Source organism: Humulus lupulus, chromosome 6, assembly GCF_963169125.1.
Source record: "Humulus lupulus chromosome 6, drHumLupu1.1, whole genome shotgun sequence".
NCBI classification, from domain to species: domain Eukaryota; kingdom Viridiplantae; phylum Streptophyta; class Magnoliopsida; order Rosales; family Cannabaceae; genus Humulus; species Humulus lupulus.
Genome location: NC_084798.1, coordinates 73,768,338 through 73,783,036, shown reverse-complemented (window position 1 = coordinate 73,783,036; position 14,699 = coordinate 73,768,338). Strand labels below are relative to the sequence as shown.

Here is a 14,699-nt window from a genome sequence, read left to right as displayed (position 1 = left end):
TATCCATGATGTGGGCATTGATTTATCAAATCTCTAAACCTCTCCCAGACCTGATGGAAAGTTTCATGGTCTTTCTGGATGAAGGTAGAGATTTGCCTCTTAAGGCTGCTAGTCTTATGGGGCAGGAAATATTTGGCAAAGAATGCTTTTGTCATTTCGTCCCATGTTCCGATAGATCTAGGCCTTAAGGAATACAACCAGCTTTTTGCTTTGTCTTTGAGCGAGAAAGGAAATAATTTCAATCTCACAATGTTGGTGACATCAACTCGGTTGTTGAATGTAGCCACCACCTCTTCGAATTCTCGTATATGCACTTACGGACTCTCATTTTCCAACCCATGGAAGGTTGGTAAGAGGTTAATCATGCCAGGTTTGAAATCAAAATTTGGCATATTGTTGGGATACATTATGCACGAAGGTGTGGCTGTACGCGTAGGATGTAAATAATCATGTAGCGTTCTTGGTTGGACTTCATCTTGATGAGCCATCGTGGGTGGTTCAGGAAGTCTCAGTGAATCGGGAGTGTTTGAACGAATGGAAGAAAATGACGAACTAGGAGAGTTTTCTAAAGTTTCTACTTGTTGTCTCACAAATCTCCCTAGTGCGTCTCTGTTTCGTGGCATAAATATTTTTTTATTTTGTAAGTATTATAAGCGCAAATGTGTAATAATGTAATAAGTATACACCAAAATGTTCCCAGGCCAATTGGAAAGGCTGCCAAGGTACCACTTTAGGCCCAAGAGCTTTTCTAGAACTCCCCGAGGTTCTTAAAAAAGATTGGAGGGTAACGCTAACACAAACCTTATTTAAGAACCAATTTTTCTAAGACAGAACAAGTTTGGTTTTTACTAATTTCCAAAATTACACAAATGTTCTCAATACTTTGTTTGATTTTTTTTTTTTTTTAATTTTATGCTTTTTTTCATAAACAAACCTAAATCTAGAAAATAAAATTTTAAACCTAAAAATAAAATTAAAAAAATGAATAAATAAACAATAAATAAAAATAAAAATTACTAAGGAAAAATAAAATAAAAGAGAAATTAAAAATTATACTATTTTTTTTAATTGACAAAAAAAATAATTTACTATGCAAACCTTTAATTGTAGAATTACCTCCCCGGCAACAGTGCCAAAAATTGATATCGCCCAATAACTCCTAAGCGGTCGCAGTAGTAATCGGGCTATGTCGTATCTACAGAGAGGTAAAATACAAGTAAAAAGGAAAATTAGTAAATCAGAAATAATAAACTTTGAAATGATGTAACTTTGAAAAAGAATATAAACATTAAATAAACAAAATTGAGGAATTAGAATCAGAAAGAAAATATGGAAGGCATAAGTTTCATTCATGCAAACATATATATATTTTAATAAAATTGATTCATTCTACTCAACTATAATTCTACACTATTAATTATAGTTGGAAAATATATATAATAAGCTCACCTTAAAATATGTTCTTTAATTAAATTATACTAACTTCTAATTTTAAAAAAACCTATCATATTATATACCTTAGAGCAACAAAATACCAATGGCAGAATGCAATAAAAAGCATATAATATAACAAATATCCTAAATTAAATTAAGAGCCTAAATCACATAAGAAGAGCATGACTAGACTTATGTAAAAGACACTAATAAAATTAGAATAAAAATTAGAATAAAATAAATTTAATTGTAACAAAGATATAGAAATGAAGAACAAAATAAAGAATCAATATATTAAAAATATAATGTAAAACATGAACTTCACTCTAGCCTTTCCACAAGAGAATTTAGCCTAAAATAGGCATTGTTTTCACTCAAAGTAATGTAAAATAAATGAAAGAAAATGAAGAAATAAGTGTTTTTCTCTCCAACAATACTCTCTACTCTCCTTCCACAATCTGATGAGATTTTACTCCATTTGGTACTCTATTTATAGTGTAAATAGGACTCAAAAACGTGTAGAATCGTGTACAAAATAGTGGGAAAATGGCATAAAAACTGATGGAAGTGGGGAAAATGTGTTGAGCCGTGGGAGACATCTGGGCCACATGGCATGATCTGGTTGGCTCGGCAGAATGGTGGCAGCTTCTTTGTTGGGGCGTGGGGAGCAGCCTGGTGACGTGGCGTGCAATGGTTGGCTCGGGTGTGGAGTGTGGCAGAAAGTGGTAGCATGTCAGGCGCGTCAGGTGGGCAGTGGCGTCAGGCGGCTCGACTGGAGGCGGCGGCGTGGCTCGGCTAGACGAATGGAGAGCTGCCACATGGCAGCGTGGAGAACAGCCATAGGCTGTTTGGCTGGCGGCTGGGCTCCTTTTCTAGCCTAGTTTTGGGCCTATTTCTCCTTCAAAAATACCACTTTATTATCATTTTTTTCAATTATATTTCTTTATTTCTTCTTTCTTTTTCTTTGTGTCAAAATACATTTTATTTCCTGAAAATTAAATTAAAATTAATATTTTCAAATATAAAATATATGACAATAAATCCATGAAAATATTAATTAAAACTTAATTAATTTTACACTTTTAAGACTAATAAAATGATATTTTTGAGCACTGATCACCTAGGGTAGGCAATATATTGTCTCTTGGAGCCATTTTTGAAACTTTATGGATTTAAATTAGAAACAGCCCTCAACCACTTGGACTTGTTCTTGAACATTTTTGACTGAGTTCTGAGCATTTGTTGAACCGAAAATTCAAAACTATTCAATTTATATTTATTTATTTATTCATTTTAAAAGGGGTTAGTTTCACTCCTTGAACTCTATAAATAGAACCTAGTACTCAGCCATTTCATTCATTATTCAAGTATTTTTCAGAGGCTCCAAGTTGCTAAATTTACTCTAGAGAGAAAACACTAGGGTTTGGGATTTAAAAGCTTTTCAATCTAAGCTTTATAAACACTTGGGAAGTAAGATAGAGTGTTATTTTGGTATCGAGGTGTAGATCAAATTTCTAGTCCATTCAAGGTATTCTTAACCTCAGGTTTAATCCATCATAGTTCTTTTATTTTCTTTCATTTTCTTTCAGATCCTAACTTGATTTTATGGCTTCTTGGTTAGGTATTTAAGTTTATTGAAACTTAAGGTTTTCAGTAAGTTTCTATCTTGATGGTTTATATCTCTTTTTCATCTCCATTTCTTTATAACTCGTGATTCTTAATGTTGATTTTAGGAGTTTTCCAATTCCGTTCTTGTCTCCAATATCCCTATTTTGGTAACGAAAATAGGTTAGATTATATGTGTTATGATATGTTTATATGCTATGATATGTTATGTGCTATGTATATATTTATGAATATGTTTTTAGTTGCTTGGGGCCTATAGTTGCTTAGATAGCAAACCCTAAGATTTTTATTATTATCGTGGTTTAGAGTTATGATTTACCCTACATCGATTTGTAGACTGAGGACCTAGATGGGTTATCATATACTACCTTGTGATCTAACCTACCTCGATTAGTAGACTGAGGACCTAGATGTTTTTATCACATGCTACGGTAATGAGTTAATGGCCATTAATATTGTAGTCCTATATGATATACGTTTTTACGTTATATGTTTTATATTATGTCTTATGATATAGTCTTATGACTTATGATATATGTTTTTAGTAGATTTTCCTTGCTGGGCATTAGGCTCATTCCTTTTATTTTAGATGGTGCAGGAAAATGAGCTTGGAAGGCAGGATGAATTCGTGGCAGCTTGGCATCTGTATTGGGGATGGATTGATTAAATGGACTGCTGGAAGATCGATGATGACGTTGTTTCAAGTCTTTTAATTTATGTTCTTATGTATTTTCGCACTTAGTTTTTAAACAATTAATTCAAGTTTATGTTTATGTTTTTATGTAAATAACGATGGGATCCCATATTTTGTATTCCATATCGTATTTTTGGATTTTTAATAAAGTTCTAATATTTTCTGTATATGTATTCCAAAATAGTAGCTATATCTAAGTAGTTTTTAATGGTCCGATGTCTAGAATTAGTCGGGGCATTACATAGCATGTTTTTAACATATATATGTGACACAAAATAAAACAACACAACATACATCAAACCCTATAAAAATACAATATCCCATAAAATCATAGCCCACATGCCTAGGCCAAATCTACCATGCATCCAACAACACAACTTTTCAACCGAAAATCAAAAGAGAAGCAAAATCAATATACCATCATTCATATAACCCAAGAAAACATTAAAACAATAGGGCTAAAGGTTCATTACCTCTCTTGATTATAAAATCAAGAACACAAAATATTCACCACCTCAACCAACCTCTAGGGATTCGAAACCCACAAAAATAAAAACAATAATATCAACCTGAATACTAGAGATTAAAATAAAAAGATGAGGATATAGAGGAGAGGATTTAATTCACTAAAAATCAAAGACACTCAGCTATGACTTCAAGGTTCCACTCTTCTCTTATCCTTCTTTCTCTTCTCTCTCTCTCTAGTTCTCATGCCTCCTTTCTCTCTCTCTAATCTCTTGCACACTAGCCCAAGGAGCAATATTGTAATGCCCTAAACTCTAGGGACCGTTACGGTGCGCATTATAAACAGTGCAAAACTTGCTAATCGAGTCATTTGGCCATAAACGTGTAACTAAGTATGATTAGCGGTTTAGGGATTAAAAAATTTGGTTAAGATATAACGTTTCTCTAAAACGTTTACTGTATACATTGGGATCCCAAAAATATATTTTAAAGGTTTATTACAACAAAATATTTACAACCAGCCGATCTAAACGGCAAAACAGGGTTTAACCCTAGTTCCTCTCCTTCAAACCTCGACTGTGGCGATCGAGCAGCTGCATATGTACACATTGTCACCTAAGCTCTCCAACTCAAAGATGGTCCAGCTTTCTTTTTCCTTTACCTGCACCACATAGCACCCGTGAGCCGAAGCCCAGCAAGAAAACTTAATATGCTCATGATCAATAATAACATGTCATCAAATCATAAGGCGCATGCCTAGCAAATATAGCCCTATTCATGCAGCAAATAAGTTCACGCTATGATGGGTATCTAGGATAAGGAAGCCTGCCCTCCTGAGTGGATGACTATCAAGTCAATCCTAATCAGATAAGTGATTTAACATTGGTGGTTCCAGTAACCATGCTGAGCTTATAGCCCTAAATAGAAGAGTGACAGTTGTAAAAGTCACTAAGGTGGGTTCCGTTCCCATTAGCCATGTGACGATAGGGTCACCGGGGCTTTACAAATAAGTGATCCTTTCACTAGCTTAAACAAGGTAGATATCTGGTGAAACAACCACCAGCATAAACCTGTTGATTGACCACAGGGTCACTAACATGGGATTCCGCTCCCTTAGCCATGTGACAAAACAGTCACCTAGGCCTTTTGGCCCTGGCCCTGAGTAACTAGTCCTAGACTAGTCAAGCGCTTATAATTTTCATTGACCTTCGGGTCAGTCCAGCATTAATGCTCCTAGAGTCATTCAACGCTAATATCGATTAGATCTAATATTTTATCGGCTCTGCGTTCATGACGCGCATGCCGTTTCTGACTCTCAGGTCAGTAAAACGCGACCAGTGCCGATTCTGAATAGTCAGTGCCATACACAAGTAAGCAATGCTACCAAGCATATATCACATGTCAAATATCTGAATACAGGGTATTCAACATGCTTACTTAACAATTGCTAGCATAACTAGGATCATGCATAAACACAGAGACTCAAGCTCTGATCAATCTCATATTCAATATTCATGGCATGCCCTATTCACATGTTTCTCGTGTATCACATGCATCACATTTAAACATCCAACATGCATCAAGAATAACCATGCATGTCACATATACACAGGGTGTAGTTTTCTTACCTTTGGTTCGAGCGAGAATTAGAACAAGAACGACCCTTGAGAATGATTAATCTTTTAATCCTTTAGCAGTCACCTAGTCATAACCAAATATAACCTCCATCAATGAAAATCAACAATAATAGGATCTTGACAAAAACCCCACTCTCAGGACCTTGAAATGTACCCACACGGTGAGTAGATTCAATCCCGAGGCCTTAAAGATTGAAACCCCGAGCCAAAAACCCTTAAAAACACACAAAACGAGATTCTTAAGAAACAGGGTAGCGCCCCAGCGCTACCCACTAGCGCCTAAGTGCTCTTCTCAGAACCAAAACTGCCCCAAGCATCCCTGGGTAGCGTTGTAGCGCCCCCTTGTGGGCGCTATAGCGCTACACCAAGCCTGAAATGCCCCTGAACCTTTCTCCTTCGAATCCTTCATTTCCAACTTGATTCAAATGCTTCCAAACCTCATTTTAAATCCCAAATAAACCCAAAAACCATCCCCACATGTCCTAGGCATCACAACCCCAAGAACCCTAGCAAAAAACATCCATTGAAACTCAACTTTCCAACTCACAAACCAGCTGAAACTAAAATGGAAAAACAGAGCAAGAACTAATGTTTTTATGGCTAGAAACTCACCTTAATCTCATAATCACACCCTCTTCAAAGGTAGAGCATAAGCCTAGATCATCAAGACTCGGTTCCCTAGCTTAATTCCTCAAAAAGAGCTTGAGAATTCAAAGAGAAAATGGTGCATGGGAGAGAAGATGAAGGAGACTCTATTTTCTTAAGCTTTCTACAGCTTTATGGTTGATATAAATCCTTTGGGGTGAAAAGACCTAAATGCCCTCAAGTCTAAATAAAAGCCTTAACAGCCACCAAGGGCAAAACCGTCTTTTCCCGCCTATTTCGTTAATTATAATTAACACCCTCCAATTCCCGCTACTTCCAAAATTCTCAAACACCAATAATTCATATCCCGTTACCCTTTAATTCTCGGCAACGCTCTAACCCCGAACTTAATCCCGTTATGACTAAACCGGTACTTTGCACTCAAGATCGTCTCATGCCGAATGGCTCGAACAAATCCACATTGTAATGTGGCCTTATCAATTAATCACAAACATGCACCAAAATACACAATTATGCCCTCAACAGGCCAAATTACCAAAATATCATTATAATAAAATGTGGACTCATATGCATGCCTTTAACATCATATTATAATACAATTCACATAAACATGCATATAATCACTTAATATCATAATAAATCAATTATGGCCCTCCTGGCCTCCTAATCAAAGTCCTAAACCTTATTAGGAAATTTGGGGCATTACAAATATGTTCTTCTATTTTCTTTCTTTCCCTTTTATCCAACCTAGAGAAAACTAGTCTAATGGGAATGTGTAAGTTTCCTCTTCCTAATTTTCCATAAATCTATTTATTCTGATTTCTTAAATAAAGAGATTTTTAATTTAACTAAAAGAAGAATAATACCAATTATCTATCCATCATCAAATTGCCACATAAAATAGGAAACAAATCCTTTCCCACTTGCCTCACACACACACACTTCTCCTTTCCTTTTTTAATTCTTTTAAATTAAATAAAAATAATTCAAATAAAAGGAAACAAAATATGTGTAGAAATTTCTACTACATGTGCACCATGCAGCCATGCACATGCCCACACTTAATTACTAAGGTGCATCTCTACTTACCATGCACCTTGGTACATTCAATCAAAGCTCATTTATTTACAAAATTAATAAATAAATAAATACAAACAATTAACAATTAAACAAACACATTTCCTAACAAATAATTTAAAAAATTTAAATAAAATAATTCATAACACTTAACAATTAAATAAAACAAAGCATAAAATTAATAAAAAAAAAAAAAGTTGGTGCGCTACACAAATAAAAGATTTAAAAAATATCAAGTATCTAATAACTTCATTATAATATTTTAATATATTAAAATATTTAAAATTAATTAGTTAACCTATTTTTAAATTTTAATTTAAAACATTGTAAAAAATATCCAATTTTTAAATAACAAACAACAAAAATATCTTATTTTAAAAAAAAAATTAAATGATAAAATAAATCTGATATTTTTGGGTTTGTTACAAAAAATTAATTTCATATAGGATTATCTTTAATTTTAATTTAAAAATATATATGATGAATAGTACCTATATCGGGTACTGTTCACCGTGGTGTACAAGGGAGACATGCGCACGAGCACAGAGCTGTAGCCGAGTGACGCCCACGGACTCGCGCGCACAGGAGGGGTGATGCAACGAGTGGCGTGCGCGCAAGGTGGGGCAACGCCGAGGGACGCACACGCAGGTGGGGTCTGTGCCGAGGGACGTGCGCGCGCAGTTTGGGGGCAGCGTGCACGAATGCGCGCGTAGGTGGCTTTGCAGCCCAAAAAAATTTCATGTAATTTTTCAACCCAAAAACGTTTTCTAGATGATTTTACAATGTTTTACACCAAATAAAGCATTTATAAAAATTAATTTCATAGAAAACATAACAAAATAACCCAACACATCAAATAATTCAATTTTACCATATTCATGCATGAAAATAAAAATTACCAAAGGTTCTGAAGCCAGTTGTTGGAAATACTTATATAGGATCTTATTTATTTTCATGCAAATCATACATTAAATAAATTAATATAAGAAAACCTAGAACAAAAAACAACAAAAACAAATATGATACTTATGGGCTTCTTCCAAAAAATTAATTTCATATATAATTATCTTTAATTTAATTTTTAAAAAAAATTAAATATATATATGATGAATAGTACCCGTATTGTGTACTGTTCACCATGGTGTACAAGGGAGACGTGAGCATGCCCGCGCAGCTGCAACCGAGTGACACTCACAAACTCACGTGCGCGTCCCTCTGTGCTGCCCCACCTCGCGCGCGCGCCACTCGGTGCATCACCCCTCTCGCGCACGCACAGTTGGGGGCAGTGTGCACAGATGCGCGCACAGGTGGCTTTGCAACCCAAAAAAAAAAAATCATGTAAATTTTCAACCCAAAAATGTTTTCTAAATAATTTTTACAATGTTTTACACCAAATAAAGCATTTATAAAAGTTAATTGCATAGAAAACACAAAAAAATAACCAAAATTTTCTAATAATAACATAAAAATTCAATATGCTTCATAAAAGACATGAAATCCATCCAATTACTCAACACATCAAATAATTCAATTTTACAATGTTCATGCATGAAAATAAAAATTACCAAAGACTCTAAGGCCAATTGTTGGAAATACTTATACATGATCTTATTTATTTTCATGCAAATCATATATTAAACAAATTAATATAAGAAAACCTAGAACATGTTTCTATAATTGAATTTAAACAGAGTAATGATAAGAACACTTACATTATATGCAGCGGAATGAATAAGTCTTTCATTCAGTTTCTCTAACCCTTGTATCATTTCTGTCGCAGGGTATCACCAAGAAACTAAACCGATCTTCAAATTTCTTCACAGTCTTCTACAGTATCCTTAGAATCACCTAGACTAGAATGGGTAATTCTCAACACATGAGATGAATACAGAGAGAAGAAGAGAAGAGAATATAGAGGCTTAGAAAATGAATTTTTTTGTAGAGAGAGTCTAAAACCCTAAAGTATCAAAACTAGATCTTTTGATCATCTGTTTTCAACTCTCACTTAGCATTCCTTTTAAAGGCTCAATTAGGTCACTTATTTGATTAAAAAAATCAATAAAATAATAGGAAATTGCAACCCTTAGGTCGAAATTCTCATGGGCTATAGGCTCGTGAAATTTCTCATTTAATTATTAGCTCGTTGGACTTAAATTCAAGGCTCGTATTATTTTCTATTGATTAATTATTTAAATATTTTATCAAATTAATTATTATAATTTGAACCTTGATTGAAACTTATTTATTAATTGTAGTGTCTCAGAATTTTACTTAGCTGGATAGTAGTAGTAGTAGCTAGTACTAGCTTGTAGTATGTTAGTTTTCGTGGATTTTGGTTCAAGCCCGGACTTAGTTGGAAACTCATAGCAACAGTTATAGATTTTATAAGTTTAACCTATAGTTTAGAAATATTAATTATAACATAAGGTTTAATTAATATTGCTGGTCCTAGAAATATTGTTTATTATAACCTAAGGTTTAGATAGAATTAATAAGAGTGTGACACTGGTCACAAGCATGTTATTAAGGAATTAAGTATTTTTGATGAATAGTTTAATTAAAAGAAAGATCTAGAAGCACTAGAACCTTCCAGCAACAGTTAGGATCACGTTTTACTCAGTCAAAGTTGTTTTACTCAATTTCAAAATATCCTGAAAAGTGCAAAAACGTGTTTAAAATATCAGTGTATGCCGATATATCGCCTACAGGAGATACAGAAAACACGTTGACTTCGCATGAATGAATGAACAGGGCTCGGGATATAGGTCTAGGCAATATATCGCCCAGGGTAGGCGATATATCACCCTTGACATATATTTTTGGAAGCTTGAGGTTTTAAAATTTTAAAAACAACCTTAACTACTTGGACTTGCCCTTTAACGATTTTGACCGAGTTCTGGGCATCTGCTGAACAAAAATTCAAATCTTTTTCATTTTATATTCATTTATTTATTGAAATTAAAAGGGGTTAGTTTCACTCCTTGAACTCTATAAATAGGACCTAGTACTCAGCCATTTCCTTCATTCTTCAAGCATTATTTAGAGCCTCCAAGCTGCTAAGATTATTATAGAGAGAAACACTTGGGTTTTGGGATAAAAGATTTTCCAATCTAAGCTTTTCTAAACACTTGGGAAGTAATATATAGTGTTATTCCAGTATAGAGGTGTAGATCAAAGTCATAGTTCATCCAAGGTATTCTTATCCTTAAGTTCAGTTCTTCATAGTTATTTTGTTTTCTTTTAGATCCTAACTTATTTTTTTTATGATTCTTGATTAGGTTTTTAAGTTTCTTGAAACTTAAGGTTCTTTTCAGTAAGTTTTTTCTTTGATGGTTTAGTTCTCTTTTTCATCCCTTTTCTTTAGAAACTCACGATTTTACTGTTGGTTTTAGGAGTGTTCCAAATCCCGCTCTTGTCTCCATATCCTGATTTTTGGTAAGGAAAATAGGTTAGATTATATGTGTTTATATGCTTATGTTTTATGTTATGATATGATATGATATGTGTTGTAGTCCTTGGGCATATGACTTGCTTAGATAGCAAGCCCCAAGAATTTATGTTGTAGTCGCTTGGGCTCTTGCTTAGATAGGAAGCCTCAATATTTTTTATCATTTTCATGGTTTAGAGTTATGATTTACCCTACCTCAATTAGTAGACAGAGGATCTAGATGGTTTTATCACATACCATGTTAATGAGTTAATGGCCATTAATATTGTAGTCCTATATGATATATGTTTTTTTATAGTCATATGTTTTATAGTACATGTATGTTTTATGTTATATGTTGTTAGTAGATTTTCCTTGCTGGGCATTAGGCTCATTCCTTTCTTTTTAGAATGATGCAGGAAAATGAACATGGGAGGCAGAAAGGATTCGTGGCAGCTTGGCATGTGTGTTGAGGATGAATGGACTGAATGGACTGCTGGAAGATCGAGGATGACGTTGTTTAAAGTCTTTTAAATTATATTCTTATGTATTTCCGCACTTAGTATTTAAATAATTAATTTAAAGTTTATGTTTTATGTTTTATAACAATGGGATCCCATACCATATTTTGTATTTGGCACAATATTTTGAGTTTTAAATAAAGTTATGTTATCTCTTATATATGTATTCAAATTAGTAGTTATGTTTAGTAGTATTAATGGTCCGAGGTTTTAGAAATAGTCGGGTCATTACATTAATTTAGACCTAATTTGTCTTAATTAATAAATCTGCTCTAAAATTTATTTTCTTCCCTATATTGCATAACTCTGTAAAATTATCCAAAATTGACCTGGTCAACTTTGATAATTAAATCAATTAATTTAGACTATCTAGATGATTTTATCCAAGGTACTGTGGGGACCATGGGCCTATGAAATGAAACTCCAATGAGACTCATAATTGCACTCTTGAATTTATAGAATGCTCTATAAGAAATATAGATATGTTATTAGTTATCCATTGTTACAACCATAATCATCATTCAATCCTCTATAGACGGTCTATAATGAGATGGTACTAAAATACCATAAAACCGCTCATTATATTTTATCCTTAAAACAGTTAGTTCCTTGTAAATGATATTTCAGTAAACTAATATTAACTACTGAAATGAGATCTCTATCATTTAGCACCTCGAACCAAACTAAAAGGAAACAATCGTTTTACTTCTTTGTCAAAAGCTATAGATGTTCATATCTATGATTAACACTCCCACTCAATTATACTACCGAGTTCCCAAGATGTAAGTATGGGCTAGTTCGTAGGGTAAGTTGGTAACGAACAAGTCAAAGACCTCAAATAATACAATCAGTTAGAATACTAACCACTAAGAATTGAGATTGAATTGACTTATGATTAACTATATGATATGAATAGAATAGATAATAATGATATGTCTTCTTATCTTATCTACTATCAATATCAATCCAGTCCGATGTAACAAATACTTCTGTTTTTATCTACTTTGCTAATGTTCTGGAAAGAACATAAAACTACAATGTGTAAGTAGATCATATCGTAAATTGGAAAGTCAGTGTAAATCTTGTGCACTGACTAATCTTAGGAATAACTTATTTTTGAACATATAATGATATTTATATTCCACTATGATTACGTCACTATAAATATGATTAACATATGCTCGGGATTTAATAAAAGTTTATATTAAACAAATAATCATGAAAATAAAACATGTGAGCAAAGTGATTGACCAAGTCAAAAATGATTTCTATTCTTTTATTGATAATAAAATGAGATTACAAAGAAATTGAGTTTTAATTAGGGCATAAAACCCCAACAAATTTTGCATTCTACGAGGATTTAATCATTCTAGTTCATCATTACATTGCTCACTTTTGATCTTTATTTTATTTGGTTTCTTTCTTAGATTTTAGTCTAAATCAAATTATCACAATTTTTTTACCCAAATTGTTAAGTGTTAATTTTTCCCAATTTTTTGCTAATTCAATCTCTATGGAGACGATACTAACTTATTATTATATTACTTGTTGACTGTGTACACTTGCACATTACTGATCAAATTATATCACAACAAGTTTTTGGCGTTGTTGCCGGTTATTAAAATTAATTTTTCTCAATTTAGTTTTTGTTTTTCAATTTTTAATTTTCAATTTTCTTGTTCCTTTTTACGTTAATTTTGTTGGTTTGATTTGCTTGCTTGGTATTTGAGATATCTCATCGTCAACTCCTCATGAATTTTGTTCAACATGACTTGGATCCTTTATACAAGGCATGGTGGAGATATAAAACTTTGCTAATGAGGTTCTTATACCATGGTTTGTCCAAAGAGTGTCAGCTAGTGGTCTTCCTTAATGGGTTGAATGTCACAACAAGAGAATGGGTAGAAGGAGGAGATGGTACCACCAATTTCTACTAAGTATCTGTGGATGAGGCCTATTGGATGTTGGAAGACATGGCGGAATACAATGAATGGTGGAATTTAAATTGTTCAATGACCAACCAAGGGCGGGAGAGAAATTACAACAATATGGAGCCAACTATTGACACTTGCACTCAAGGACAAAATGAGGAGAATCGGGATAATTTTCAAGAAGTAATCGTGGAAGAGGAACCTAACCAAGCAGCTCAATCAAGTTCATTGTAGGTACAAATGATGGAGTTTATGGCTCAAAATGATGCATTAACTCAAAGCCAAGCTTCATCCTTGAGGAATTTGGAAAATCAAATTGGGTTATTGGCCAATGAGTTGTGTAATAGACCAAATGGTGATGTTCCTAATGATTGGGAAAATTCAAGGGGGAAAACACAAAGTGAGGAGGTCAATTTTGGGAGTGGTAAGGAGATGGAGCTACTAATGGAAGAATTTGAGTATCAAATGGAGCCCTCTTCAATCCAAAGCGACAAAGAAAAGGTAGAGAAAGTAGTAATGTTGAATGATATCTCTACCCAAGATGTGGATAAATTGTTTGAGCATAGTAGTGAAAAAAGGCTAAATCCACCACCACCCCTCATGCAACAAGTACTTGGTCCTCAATATAGTGCGATAATGGAAATGAAAGAGTACGCATATGACAATCCTTATTGGCCACCTCCACCTCCACCTCCACCTCCACCTCCATTAGCATCATTCCTTGGCATCCATTATGCTTATTTTTCCAAAGAAAGTCAAGTTGAACATTGGAGCTTACCAATTCCGCATATTTCCTAGCTTGTGGGCATCCATAATGAAGATTCATGTGTGAGGGCATATGCCACTCTCTATGGGCGGGAGCCTCTCTTTGATGTGTGCTTCTCCATAAAGCCAAGTCGGCGACTTTAAATCAAGCACTTCTTGGGAGGCAACCCAAGTTTCTAAACTTTATTTTTAATTTTGTTTTAGTTTAGTTATTCTCATTGCATTTCCTTTATTGAATATTTTTATTTTTGAAAAAAGAATAATAATAAGAAAAGAAAAAAATATATAAAGGCAAAATTAGTATTTTTTTTATTTAGTTATTTTAATTTTTTATTACTTTAATTTCATTTTATTACGATGTTTTTGGAGTGATTTTGTGTTTGTTGATGAATTTCAGGTGTTGAAAAGCAAAGAAAGGTGTTTTGAGAGTTATTAGAAGGTTTGATGCTTTTACGGAAATTTTCCTGAAGCAAAACGGAGTGCAAAATGGGTGACAATTCCGAAAAAAAAGTGAGA

General features: G+C 33.7%; 1 non-coding gene across 1 annotated transcript; it reads left to right on the top strand.

Moving 5' to 3' along the window:
- Nucleotides 1-107, top strand: LOC133787312 (small nucleolar RNA R71). The gene has a single exon (XR_009872340.1). It is a non-coding gene; the product is annotated as a small nucleolar RNA R71 (small nucleolar RNA).
- The last annotated feature ends 14,592 nt before the right edge of the window (nucleotides 108-14,699 follow it).